Raw genomic sequence first — 12,532 nt, 5'->3', positions numbered from 1 at the left:
GCTTAGGTTGACCATCAAGAGTTGTTGGGGACCTTATCAATGATGAGTTTGGTTGCTTGTAAAAGTACACCTCTTACTAGAGATATTTCATTTACCCCTTTATGCTTCCTCCACAATGCATAAGCCAAGCTCTTGTTCAGAGTTGATGTTCAGGAACAAATAAGCTAGTGAACGAGATAGCTCACAATGTGTGACTTGGTTGCTGAAGGAATGAGGAAAGCAATGTAAAGTAATTTTTAAAAGCAAATATGTAATAAACATGATAATTTACATTCATGATAAGGCAGTTGCTATTACTTTATCAATGTTTTAGAGAAAAAAATGCCCAAACAATATGTATGCTTTCAGTTCAATCACATAACCAGAAATTCATTAGAAACATTGCCTTGGCCAGGGAGTTTTAGTTGTTTTATTTTTATTTAAGAGAAATACAGACATATAAACAAAGCTCTCATCTGCTTGTCACAAATACAGGACTTGACCAAGGTCAGAACTAGGATCTGGGGATCCAATCTAAGTCTTCCCTCTGAGTGTCTGGGTGGGGAGGGGAACCCAACTACTTGAACCATCACCTACTGTTTTCCAGGGTGTGCAACTGCAAAAAATGGGAATCAGAAAAACAGTCCAAATCTAGATATTTCAATCTGGCTCTTGGGCATCCAATCAGTGTCTTAACCATCACTTGATCAGATATTTGAAGTGACTGAGAAACTTAGTTGGCCTAGTTGATCCTTTTAGCGTTGGTGTTCAGTGTGCTATAGTGGTGACCAAGCACTCTTCTTGGAAACCAGAAGAGAAAAAGCGGGAGGCATGGTGTAGTCAAGAATTTTGGCTGACAGATAGTACACTTGCTTTCTCCATAGACTTCAGTAGCAATTCCCTAACCAAATGTACTTCATCCTAAGGTGGTCTGCTGACCAGAGACATGCCCAGAGACATGGCAGGCACTGGTCTGGATTATCATCTGTTGTTCCCAAATTCTACCCACTCTTTTGTCTTCCTTTGTATTGCAAACCCCCCTACCAAAAGGAAGACTACCAGGCAGAAGAAATAAGATTTTGTGGGAGTTGGTTTTTTTTTCTGTTGTCTACTACTGGTGCTATAATCCTCCACCATGGGCTCCAGCAGCTTCGGGTGACTGTGAGCTCTGGTAGGTTCAGTCCTGCTCAGAAGGAGCCACAAACATCCTAATGTAGCCACAGGGCAGCAGCTAAAACCTCCTAGCAACGTCTCCAACAACTTAACAGAGAGGAGGGGCTCCAAGGCGGCATCTCAGCCACCACCCTGCTTCTGGGTGCTCCAGTGCCATCTCCAGCCCTTTCAACACATCTGTAATCTTTTCTCTTTATTAATCCCCTCTGTTCGAACCATCCCAAGCAGCTTCTGTTTTCCAGTCTACATGCCAACATTTTCCCTCTCTCTATGCAGAGTCAAAGGGGAAGGGGAGCCACAGCATGTTTCATCTGTAAGGTGAATAGAAAAAAGCAGAGTTGAACAGAGTCCTCACCCTACAAAATTCAGTCCCAATGTGGAAAATCATTAAACATGATAAGCCACCCTTATATAGACCAACCCATCATACTACACACTCAGAAATGACTCTGGGCCAGCCCACTTAGTCAGTATCCTGTGAGGAATGAAGTACTGACTCCTCTGCTGCTGGGATTACAGCCTAGGCACCCTGTCAACACTATTCAGAATTGCATCTCCTTCCAGATGGAGCCCACACCTCAGACTGATGAGTAGGGGCTTAAGGACCCAAGCCTGGATTCTAAAGCTCCCCCATGGAGGCAGCTGGAGCTTTCTGCTTGGACTTTGCCACAACCGCTCTGTGTGAGTTTGTATCTCCAGGCCCTCTGCAGCAAAGCCTCCCATATGTGCCTCTCTGCCTTGGAGGCTGCAGCTGCAAGGACCATGTGATGCCTGACTATAGCATTCAATGGTCTGGATTCAAGGGTACCCAAACAGCTTATGGAGCATTCTTTATGTTCAATGCATCAGTAGGCACTGATCCTGTCCCTAGCTGCGAGCATGACCAGACCGAAAAAAGGAAGGAGCAGTGCAGCTTCATTCTCTTGTCTGGAGCCAGGAGCTCTTCTTCACCTGAATGGTGTGTCTTGAATGCCTTAAACTCCAAGACCTGTGTCTTTTTCACTCCAGGACTCACCTTCAGCCTTGAACTGAGAGCTATGGCATCAAATTCATTGTTTCTGAGGCCCTCAAGCTTGGACTGAGCTGTAGTCTGGCTTGCCCCTCCATCTGCTGCCATGTGAGGACATAATGTTCCTCCCCTCTGGAGAATGCAAACAAGGCACTGTATTGGAATCAGAGAGTAAACCTTACTATACAACAGAACTTTCTGGTGCCTTGATCTTGAGTCTCCCAGCCTCCAGAACTGTAAGAATGCTCTCCATACATTCCCCAGGTTCATGTATTTTATATAGCTGCACAAGTGGACTAAGACAGACCTGGGTTGGTTTGCAAGGGATATTGTAATAAAATACTTTGAACTGGACAGCTTTAAAAACTAGAAAGTTATGTCTCACAGTGCCAGAGACCGGAAATTCAAACCAAGTGCTCAGTGGGGTTGATTTCTTCTGAAGGATGTGACAAGGGTTTGCTTCAGGCCTCCCTTCTTGACATGTGAATGGTATCTTCATGTCAGGTGACGTTGTCTCAGGGATGGGGGAAGCTGTCTCCAAATTTCCTGTTTTTATAAGGACGTTGTAATGGATTAGAGTTTGTGTCAACTTGATTTTTTCAATAAAGACCCTCTCTCCGGACAAGGTCAAGTCTGAGCGACTGAAAGTTAAGACTTCAACACATGAATTCAGGATGTGGAGTTCAGCCTGTAACAAGATCCAACCTGTACCCAGTCATGGTTCCAACCAGGAAGCATTGACATGAACTGACAGCTTTCTGGGGCCCTTTAGAGAAGGTTAAAACTCAGTCATGTCAGTTTGCCTTGTTAAAGGATCTGCCCACTAAAAATTAACAAGGGCTACTAACATATTCCCTAACACAGTTTGGCAAGATTTAAATCAGGAAGGATTGTGTCTGCTTCCCAGGCTAGAGGGAAACCCAAAATGGGGATTCTGTTGAGAAATCTGTATGGATTTACAACAAAGCTATTTATTACACATAGATGGATGATGAGAAATATGGCTGATAGATTACCCTCTGGAAAAGTGTCTGGGAAGCTCACCTAATTACCCTTTCATGCCCTTTGTTCTCAAAATCAGTAACAGTGTAAGGATGAGGAAAAGTGGGAGGAGGAAGACGCAAGCAAATAAATAGTGGACTTTTCACTCCAGAAGGATGGATCTTTAAAGTATTGTTGGAGTTACAATGGAATCACTGTGGCTTTTCTCCACATTCACTTCAAGCTGGAAGTGTGGAGCCACATTGCTGTGAAAAGCATTGTTGCACTGCAAAGCACCCAGCTTCAATATTTTGTTCCTGGGGGCAGGGCAGCAGCAAAGGCAGGCCTCAGGGGAGCTTGAGAGCATAGTGGAGCCAGTCTGCACTTTGGGACTCAAGTTGATGTTATAATTTGTTTCTGGAGCCATTGAAACCATGTTGGGATGGGGCACTGGAAGGCACAAACAGGTAGGGTTACAATTTGGCCGTGGGCCCTAAGTCCCAAGAACCCTGGCCTCAAAAACATCAGAAAGCAATGGAGGTTGAGAATCAAGTAAGTGCAAATGTGCTCATGTGCCAAGAAAACCTAAGACGGCTATTTTCACAGCGTATTGGGGCTTGGCCGGCTTCCAGAAGCCATCAGCAAAGTAGCCTGCCCTGGTACTTCAAAGGGAGAATTTGCACTGATAAATCCTGCCCCACACTTTCTACAGCACACACTTAATCTTAAGGTATATAATACCACAACAATGACTCACTAGCCTGGAGCCTTAGGCCTGCCCAGAGGACAAGAAGAAAGAAAAAAAGTCGCCCACATCTGTCATCTGGGGCAATTTCCCTAACTCCGCAGAACTGCACAAAAACAGAATAATAAAAACTGTCAGGAAACAAATGAGTTATGACCTGGTTTACCTGAGTACAGCTTCTCAACAGAACTATAATGAACTCAACCCACCATTTTTCATTACCATGTTTTATCACATTTTGATAAAACTCATGGGGCAAGGGGCAATTATCCATTCGATTCCTTTGATGGAGTTCAGAGATCTCAGGAGGTCTGAAAAAAAATCCGAGCTTTTTTTTTTTTTAACGCACTCACACATACATGTTTTTCTCAAGCATTCAGAAACTTGGAAAACTGCTGTCCTCTGATTGCATTCGATCAAAATTGTAAATCAGGAAATATTCATAAGACTATCCAAGATAAAGAATAGCAAGCACACATACCAAGGAAGAGAGAAGAAAGGAACAAAGCAGCCCCAAGGTCAAGGGTTGGGGCTAGGGCACACCACTTCTTTGCTAAGAGAAGAGAGGTAGAGATGGAGAGGGAGGAGAAAGGAGGAGCAAGAGAAGCAGAAGCAGAAGGAGAGCGAAAAAAAGGCTTTCTTTGCTACACATCTCGTGCCTTCCAGAACACTCATCCCCTGGCTGGCACTTAGGTCATGCCATCCTGTTTTCTCATCTGGTCCTTTAGCAATAGTTTCTGGGATGAGAGTAAAAAGTTTAAAGTGTTTGTTCGTTATTCACAGAAGTCAATGACTTCACAATAAACAGAGGGCTGGGTTCTTGGGCATCCTAACCGCTAGGCTAAATACCTTCTCTTGAGATGCTTAATCATGCCAAGGAAGCTATTTTGAACCTAAAACCAGCACCTAAAATAGTACCTGGTTTTAGCCAAGCGTAATATTACTGACACTATAACATATGTTTTCTTTTTGTGGTAGCGTTAAAAAAAAAAGACATTTCATAACCCTGCATTTTACTTCCTTTTCTCTTTTACTTCTTCCCTCTTTTCATCTTCTATGTTATCATTGCTGTTACTATCCTACTTTGAGTGTTTATTTAATGTGTGTGTGTTTATGGAATGTGTCTCACATAAGCCACTGTTGACACTCATACAGAAATGGACAGTAAGCAGTGTGTCACAGAACTCTCAACACCTTCACATATGTGCTGAATGCTGAAATTTGGAGTGCTTACTCACCAACACACTCCATTCCTTGCCATCCCAAGTGATCCCATCAGCATCCCCAAGGAATTCTTGCAGCATAAAATGCTATATATATGCCTAGCCTAAGTATGAAGCCAGATCTAAGAGCAACCCATTTCTGTATTTGCCTAATAGAAAAGAAATGCCCGCTTGAAATCTGACAGGAAAGAGCTGGCGTGGATTGGCTCATGCCTCGCTGGGTGGGACACAAAGATTAGTTACTCCTCACCATGGTGTTGAGGATTTTCCTGCACACCCCCCCCCAAAAAATGTTCTGCACCTTAAATGTCGACAAATATCTTGTTAGAGTTACAAGCCAGTCTAGATTATCCTAAAATCTGCCAAGATCAGCAAAATTATACTTCAACACAACAAATGGCTAAATACTAAAATGAAATAGACACGAGACAGCTGAATGGTACCTTATAGCCATTTTAAGGTATATAGCAGCCAGTCCTGTATATAAACTAAAATTGAAATGTCAATGAGCTAATCATAGGTTGTGGTTAGGACTTGCTTTTTTTTTTTTTTAAACATACTGGTTACTCAAAACCATGTCAATTCCATAATATTGCAAATTGCTGTTGATGTTATATTGGGACTCTTAATTGACTGGGATGATATTCTATCAGCTCTAACTTTGGACCAGAAATGGTCTCCCCAAGAAACTGTTCAACCCATCTGGACAATAAGTAGCTGGACTCTATGCTTGGTATATGTTTGCAAGGAAAGAATCTTGATTGAATTTGAACTGTAATACTGCACCAAGGTGGAGGAATCCACCAGGGGGGAGGGGGAGGGGTTGGGGGATTCCCAGAGCCTATGAAACTGTCACATAATGCAAAATAATTAATAAAAAAAAAAAGAAAGAAAAGAAATGCCCAACCCAAGGACAGTCACTGACATCCTCTCTCCTTAAAAGTTGTAATGAAACTATGGGTGAGAAGAAGACTCAAGTCATGAGATGTGGGGCAGAAACCAAAAAAGATGTTCAGAGAGAAACCAAGAAAACTTTGGTAGACAGGAATAAAAGTAAGCCTGAAGTACTAGAAAGCAGAAAACAAATGACATAGAAGATGACGATATACTCTCTTCTCTAGTGGCAAACTCCTGCCCCTCTAGGGCAACAAGATAGGTGTTCCCAGAGGTGCTTTGATCCTGCGTGACCTCCCAGCTCCCGTTGCACATTCCATTCTCCATGAGAGTTGGCTCTTTGTCGTTTCCCACGAGGTGTGGTACAGATTTCTGCCTACATATATCCATCAATGAATCCCCATTTCTTCACTGTAGCCTGAGTCAGTTTCTTATTCATATCATCGAAAGTCCTATTAAATGCAAAATGTCACATGGACTCATTGGTGAAATAGTAACGTCTAAATTATTCATAACTTAATTGACACTGACTTTGCTGTTCTGGAAAATTCTAAGATTTATATTCCATTTTTATTGAATGCGTCACTTGCCTATTGAAAAAAAAATGTTCTAAGGACTGACATTGTGGTGTGATGGATTAAGCAATTACACAGGATCCTGGCATCCCTTGTTGGCATGTTCATCTTAGATCTGACTGCTCTGATTCTGAAGCAGCTTCCCGCTGCTGAACATGGGAAGGCAGTTGAAGATGACCCAAGGTCTTAAGTCCCTGCCATCTACACAAGAAACCAGGATGCAGTTCCTGGCTCCTAGCTTTAGCTGCTGTAGACATTCAGAGAGTACAACAGCACATCAAAGATTTTTCTCTCTGTCTTTCTCTTTTGTCTTTATCTCTATATCTGCAACCTCTATCTGTATCTCTGTCTCTCCCTTTCTGTTGCTGTCACTTGGCCTTTCATTAAATCGTCTTTCAAATAATTAAGCCTCAGAAAGTTTTCTAACCCTTTTATTTGCACACTGGTGTTGTATCTTCTTTGATACATTCTCACATTTTCTCTAGCCATTCATAACAAAATGTTCTGATTCTATTGCAGTCATGTTTCATATAGAAACAAAGACACATTAAGTAGTCATTGTGCAGAAATCACAACATATCCTTACACAAACCTGACTAGTATGGCCTACTGTTCAGCTAGAGTGCCTAGCCATATGCACTAGACCTTCATGTGAATAGCAGTGCAGGAGGTTTGTTTGCACTGGTGAATAAGGCTCTGCAGAAGAACGCAATGGTAAAAGGGATAAGAATTTTTCAGGTCCAATGTAATCTTATGGGCTCCACCATTGTGTATGTGTGTGGTCTGTCATGGAAATATTATTACAGGCAAACATGCACATCAAGTACCATCTTCCACCTGCACATTTCAAGACACACTGGTTCCCCCAGCGATTTTACATACATTGTTTCCTTTAACCACTATCAAGCTAAATGCTCTGCACTGGTGTTTTCTACTATGGACACCAAGGGGGTCCTCTCAGATATGCTCCTGTGGCTGTAGACTCTGTCTCAGTCCTCATCTCTGTTAAGCCAAGGATCTTTCAAATTTAGTAGGAATCACCCAAGTGGCTGCGGTCCAGTTATTGACCTGGGAAACTTAAAGAAACAGCTTTGTCTGCCATAGGTGCACAAATGATTTATTGCTATTAATTTTAGCATATATACCTGATTGTCTATGGTCTCTGAATGTGTGTCCCAAGATACAGCCACCAGAGGCTAAGCTTTCTTTATACTAGAAAACTGATATGTATGGAGTTGCAAATCAAAACAAGTTACTGCAAACAGTTTGCCATTTCAGCTTGTAGGAAGGAAAGTGGAGATTATTTTGGTTTGAAGGAAACAGAAAGGGAATTAGAAAAAAGGGAGAGAGAGAGGGAGGGGAAAGATAAGAGAAGGAGACACAGAGCGGGGCTCAAAATACATAAATTGTTCTTTTTATCTGCAGCAAGTGTGATTTTTTGATAACACAGAAAGCTGGTTGTTTCATCATTCCTTAAATAAGACCTTGGCATTTAGTACCTCATCTTCATGACAAAATTGAGGGCCAAGGGAGCTCAAATTTTGTGAGATACACAGTAGCTGTTCCTCCCAGGTGCACAGATGGTTGATGTTGTGTATAACGATAACTTTGCTGATTAGAACAACACTACACATGTAATAAAGTAACCAATATGCAAAATAGCATGAAATTCATTCTGGAGAGCTGCTTCACAGTGTGAATTGCTGCACGGAAAACTGTGTGGCTAAGTGCAAAGCTAGCGTTCACGGGTCCCACTCTGTCAGCTGAGGTCTTCTTGCTGATTTTAGTAATAGCCTTTGATTGTTCAAACTTTAACCTCTGGACACCTACTTACCAATTAGACCCAACCACGAAATGAAACTCAATTGCTGTCTAGAACTTAAGATCCCTGACAAACAAGACTGATCTAAATTGACCTTGGTCTCAAAACAATTGGATACCCTGCCTGCCACACAGCTAAACTGCAACTGAGTTCTACGCCCTATGCTATGAAGGCAGTAACTCAAAACAAATCCAGGACTTGTATTTTAAATGTGTGCATTCTTATTGGGAACTCCAGCTGGAGTTGTTCAAGTGTCACACCCCAAAAATACTGAACTGATTCCTCCAATATGCCACTTGATTTCATTCCTCCACACCTTTTCACATTGTTTCTACTGCCTTGAATGACCTCTCTCTTGTATATGACTTATAAATGTTTCTGATACTTTAAGCCTTCAAGATTAAACATTACCAACAAGTCATAATTCACTTCCTCCTGTGTTATCCGCTACCCCTCCCTAACTCCTGCCAAACCCAGATGAAGGAGAGAATTTCTCTTCTTGCTAATGATAAACTTTAGAAACTCTTGTGTTGCTTGCTTATCACACTGCTACTTCTTCATCTGTATCCCTAATGTAGAAGGTCCTTGATGATGTGAATACTGTCATAGTTAACCCCCGAAACCTAATTTAATTTACCTAAGTAAACAGTCAAGGATATGATAGATAAATGCACATTTTGCTGTTTGGAAAGATAAATAAGTGAATGCAGAATAAAAGGCAACCTTCATCTCTTAACTTCTTGGAAAGCCCAAGAATTAAGTGATAGCTGTCTGGCTTCTTGCTTTGTACTTTGCACATAAATAATTCCTTCTACTGCCCGCAGTGTTAGTGATTAGCTTTCTGCTTGTCAGGCAAGTGGACTATGTTTGGAGTTTTTTGTTTGTTTGTCTGTTTGTTTTAATGGAAATGGCCTATAAAAGAAGAGATGGAACTGCAGCTCAGCACACCAGACAACGCTGGCTGTGTAGTGTGCAGGTGCCTGCCTTGAAAAACTAGCAGCTGCCATAAGCCTTCTGCCCAAGTGACTCTACAAGCAGGTTATTCTGGAGGAATGGCAGCCTCTGTGAACTTGACATCCACCCACCTGGTGACTAGAGCACTCTAGACAATGGACTCTGCTCTTCTACGCTTTCCTCTCTTTGTTTGGTTGTGAGTCATGTGTGTTCTTCACTGACCTTGCACATTTTTGGGGATTAATTTGTTTCTGCATATTCGACAAGTAAGTCTGATATTGTAGAAAGACAAGAATTAAAAGGGGCAAATGCTGTTCTCCATGCATTCAGAGTGGAATCATTCAAAGGTAGCAAGTCCAACTCTACTCCCCTCTAAGGTACACATTTGTATATGAAGACCCTGGACTTCCTTTAGTGCATTGGTTGAGAGTGTATTTAACTGCACAATGATACAGCACAATGACCCACCAATGTAAACCAACATGACTGTATTTTCTCACTGAAGAAGTCTGGAAGATGATGGCTACCACTGTTGACTCAGTAATTCGTCGTTATTGCCAAGGCTTTATGAATCTGTCACATTATCACCTCCAGATGGTTCCTAGTCCTTGAGGTAATGCCAACATTCAGGGGAGAAGAAATGTCATGAGTAGGGGAGTCAGAATTCCTGATACATCTGCTCCCTTCCAAGATTGCTCATCTTCACTGACCAAAATTGAGTCCCAAGATGTCCCAGGATCCAGGGTACACTCCACTTGCAAGAAGCAAGAGAGGGTAAGGAAACTAGGCCAGGACTGTGTGGGTTGATTCAGGCCAGGCATGCTCCATCACCAGCACTTGGCAGAGGCTTCTCCAAAGCATTCAGAGTTCATTTGGTAAGGAAGAAAGGTAAAAGTTTGCAAATACAGAACGTATCATGGTGTTTTCAGAGGTTAGCCTAGTATCCGGATGAGAAACAGTCAACATCAACACTGTGTGAGTCTGAAGATCCAGTGAACATATCTGTCATCTGGTGCCTCATGCCTGATCCTGCTGCCCAGGCTAAGGCTAATGGCCATGACATTGTTTTCAGTAACCCAGAATGCACCTCTTGAACAAGAAACACACTCAAATTTACTTAAATCCTGACATAATGATACGATTGCAATAAACTACCTTGTCTGCACAAAGAGGATCTCTGGAGAGGTACAGAGGCTCTGCTGGTGGGTGTATAACGACATGGATGCTTTGAAAAGTGGTTTAGCACTATCTAGTCGTTCTAAAATTATACCCGAGGTTTAATTTATAGAGATAGCAATGAGCGATGAGGTGGTGAGGCTAAGACTATGTTATTACCTTCATTTCCCAAGAGAAAGGGCTGTACCACACTACGAAGGGCCCCAGGGGCAGCACCCAGGTGCTAAAGAAGCCGAAGACAGGCGGGAGGAGAAAGCCAAGGCCAAGCCTCTGCTGGCCTTTCTGTGGGAAGCCAAGGCAGAGCTCAGAGAATAGTTTAAGACTAGCTCCTCAGAATCATTCTGTCAGGCTTTGGGTATCGGGAGGTCTCAAGTTACCTGGCGCCTGGCCCAGGATGATTTAGGACTGGAGAAATACTGGCCTGGTGTGTGAGAGTTAGACACGGAGGAGGCAGGGGGTACAGACGTTGGATCAGTTGGTTTGCAAGTGAAAACACACCCTCCCCCAGCCAAGCCCTTTGCAATCTCCAAGAATTGGCTAGCCCTGGAGAGAAACTATCTCCCCAGGTCTGTGAGGTCTCCAAATACCAGAGCATCAACAGTATTGAACTAAAACAACATTGCTATAATGTTGTTTAGTCCTGAAATGAGTGGATCTCACATAAACAAACACAGAACGTAAAGGAGCAAAGAACAATAGTCCAGTTGAAGATGATGCAGCCATTCTACTCTTAGGTAAAGACAAGAGAGAAACACGTCCATGGGGTGGGCATTTGGCACTGCAGCTAAGTTGTTGCTTGGAAGCCCACATCCCAGAGCAGAGTCCTTGTGTTCAAGTCCCACTTGTGCTTCTGCTTCCGGCTTCCTACTAATACACACCCTGGGAAACAGCAGAAATGATTGAAGCAGTTGGGTCTGTGCTATTCACATGGGAGACCCAGATGGCATTTGGCTTCCGATTTTACTCTGGCCCAGCCCCAGCCACTGCAATCATTTGGGAATTGAACTAGCAGATGGGAGATCTTAGTCTCTCAAACAAAAGGAATTAGAAAAAAAAGAAACATGTACACTAGAACCAAGAAACATCCCCAAAGTGTTCGGCCCAGGAGGTGATCCCAGTAAGAGAAAGTAAAAAGCTATGATGCATTCACACTCCCTGGGATGCTGTGTAGCGTGAAGTAAATAAACCAGAGACACATATGCCCATTAGTGAAGTTCATAATAATGCAGAGTGATACAGACAAGGCCAAACCACACATGCTGTATGGCTTCCTTTACGTAAAGATCCAGTGAAGGCAACATTCAACTGCAGCAGTTAGCGATACATTGGTAGCTAAACCATAGTGACAGAGATTGGCAGTGATCACCATAGAATTCCTTGGAGAGGAAGATGAGAACTTCAGGGAATACATATAGTATTCCATCGCCTGAACTGGGTCGTGGTTTCTCACGCTGGTTATTACACTGGACTTCTGCGCATTATTAGTCTAATCAGGAGATGCTGAAAATGCAGACAACATCTTCATGGTCCAGGAGCCTGTTTAGTGCACAGGAACATCCTTAGCATGGTTATTTATTAGATGGCTCACTACCCGCATCTGAAGCTGTTCTTAGCAGCTAGCACTGGCTGGCATTATGACTATGAGGAATTTTCACTTTGTTACATAGGGAGGAGTTACAAAGTTTCTTGAAGCTGGGAGGCAGAGAGATGCCTCCTGTGGCTGCAATTCGATATGCTCCCCTTCATTTGCCATCCTGGACCCCTGTGCGCTGCTGCTCTGTGTGCTAAACAGCTGCCAGGGCCCTCCACAGGCAGCTGCTTCTGGAGGGTGTGGGAAATGTGTCTGATATCCCCGGCATCACGGTCTGTGATACGCTCCAGTGTGCAGGTAAAAATCACATGCTCAGATCTTCAGATTTGATTTTGTGTTTCTTTTGTAAGCACTAAAGATTTACACGTTATGGGGGAGCTTAAGTACTCAGGGGCTGGGTATGGAGAATG

Source organism: Ochotona princeps, chromosome 28 (genome assembly GCF_030435755.1).
Source record: "Ochotona princeps isolate mOchPri1 chromosome 28, mOchPri1.hap1, whole genome shotgun sequence".
NCBI lineage: Eukaryota > Metazoa > Chordata > Mammalia > Lagomorpha > Ochotonidae > Ochotona > Ochotona princeps.
The sequence above is the reverse complement of the archived record's forward strand: the minus strand, read 5'-3'. Positions refer to the sequence as shown.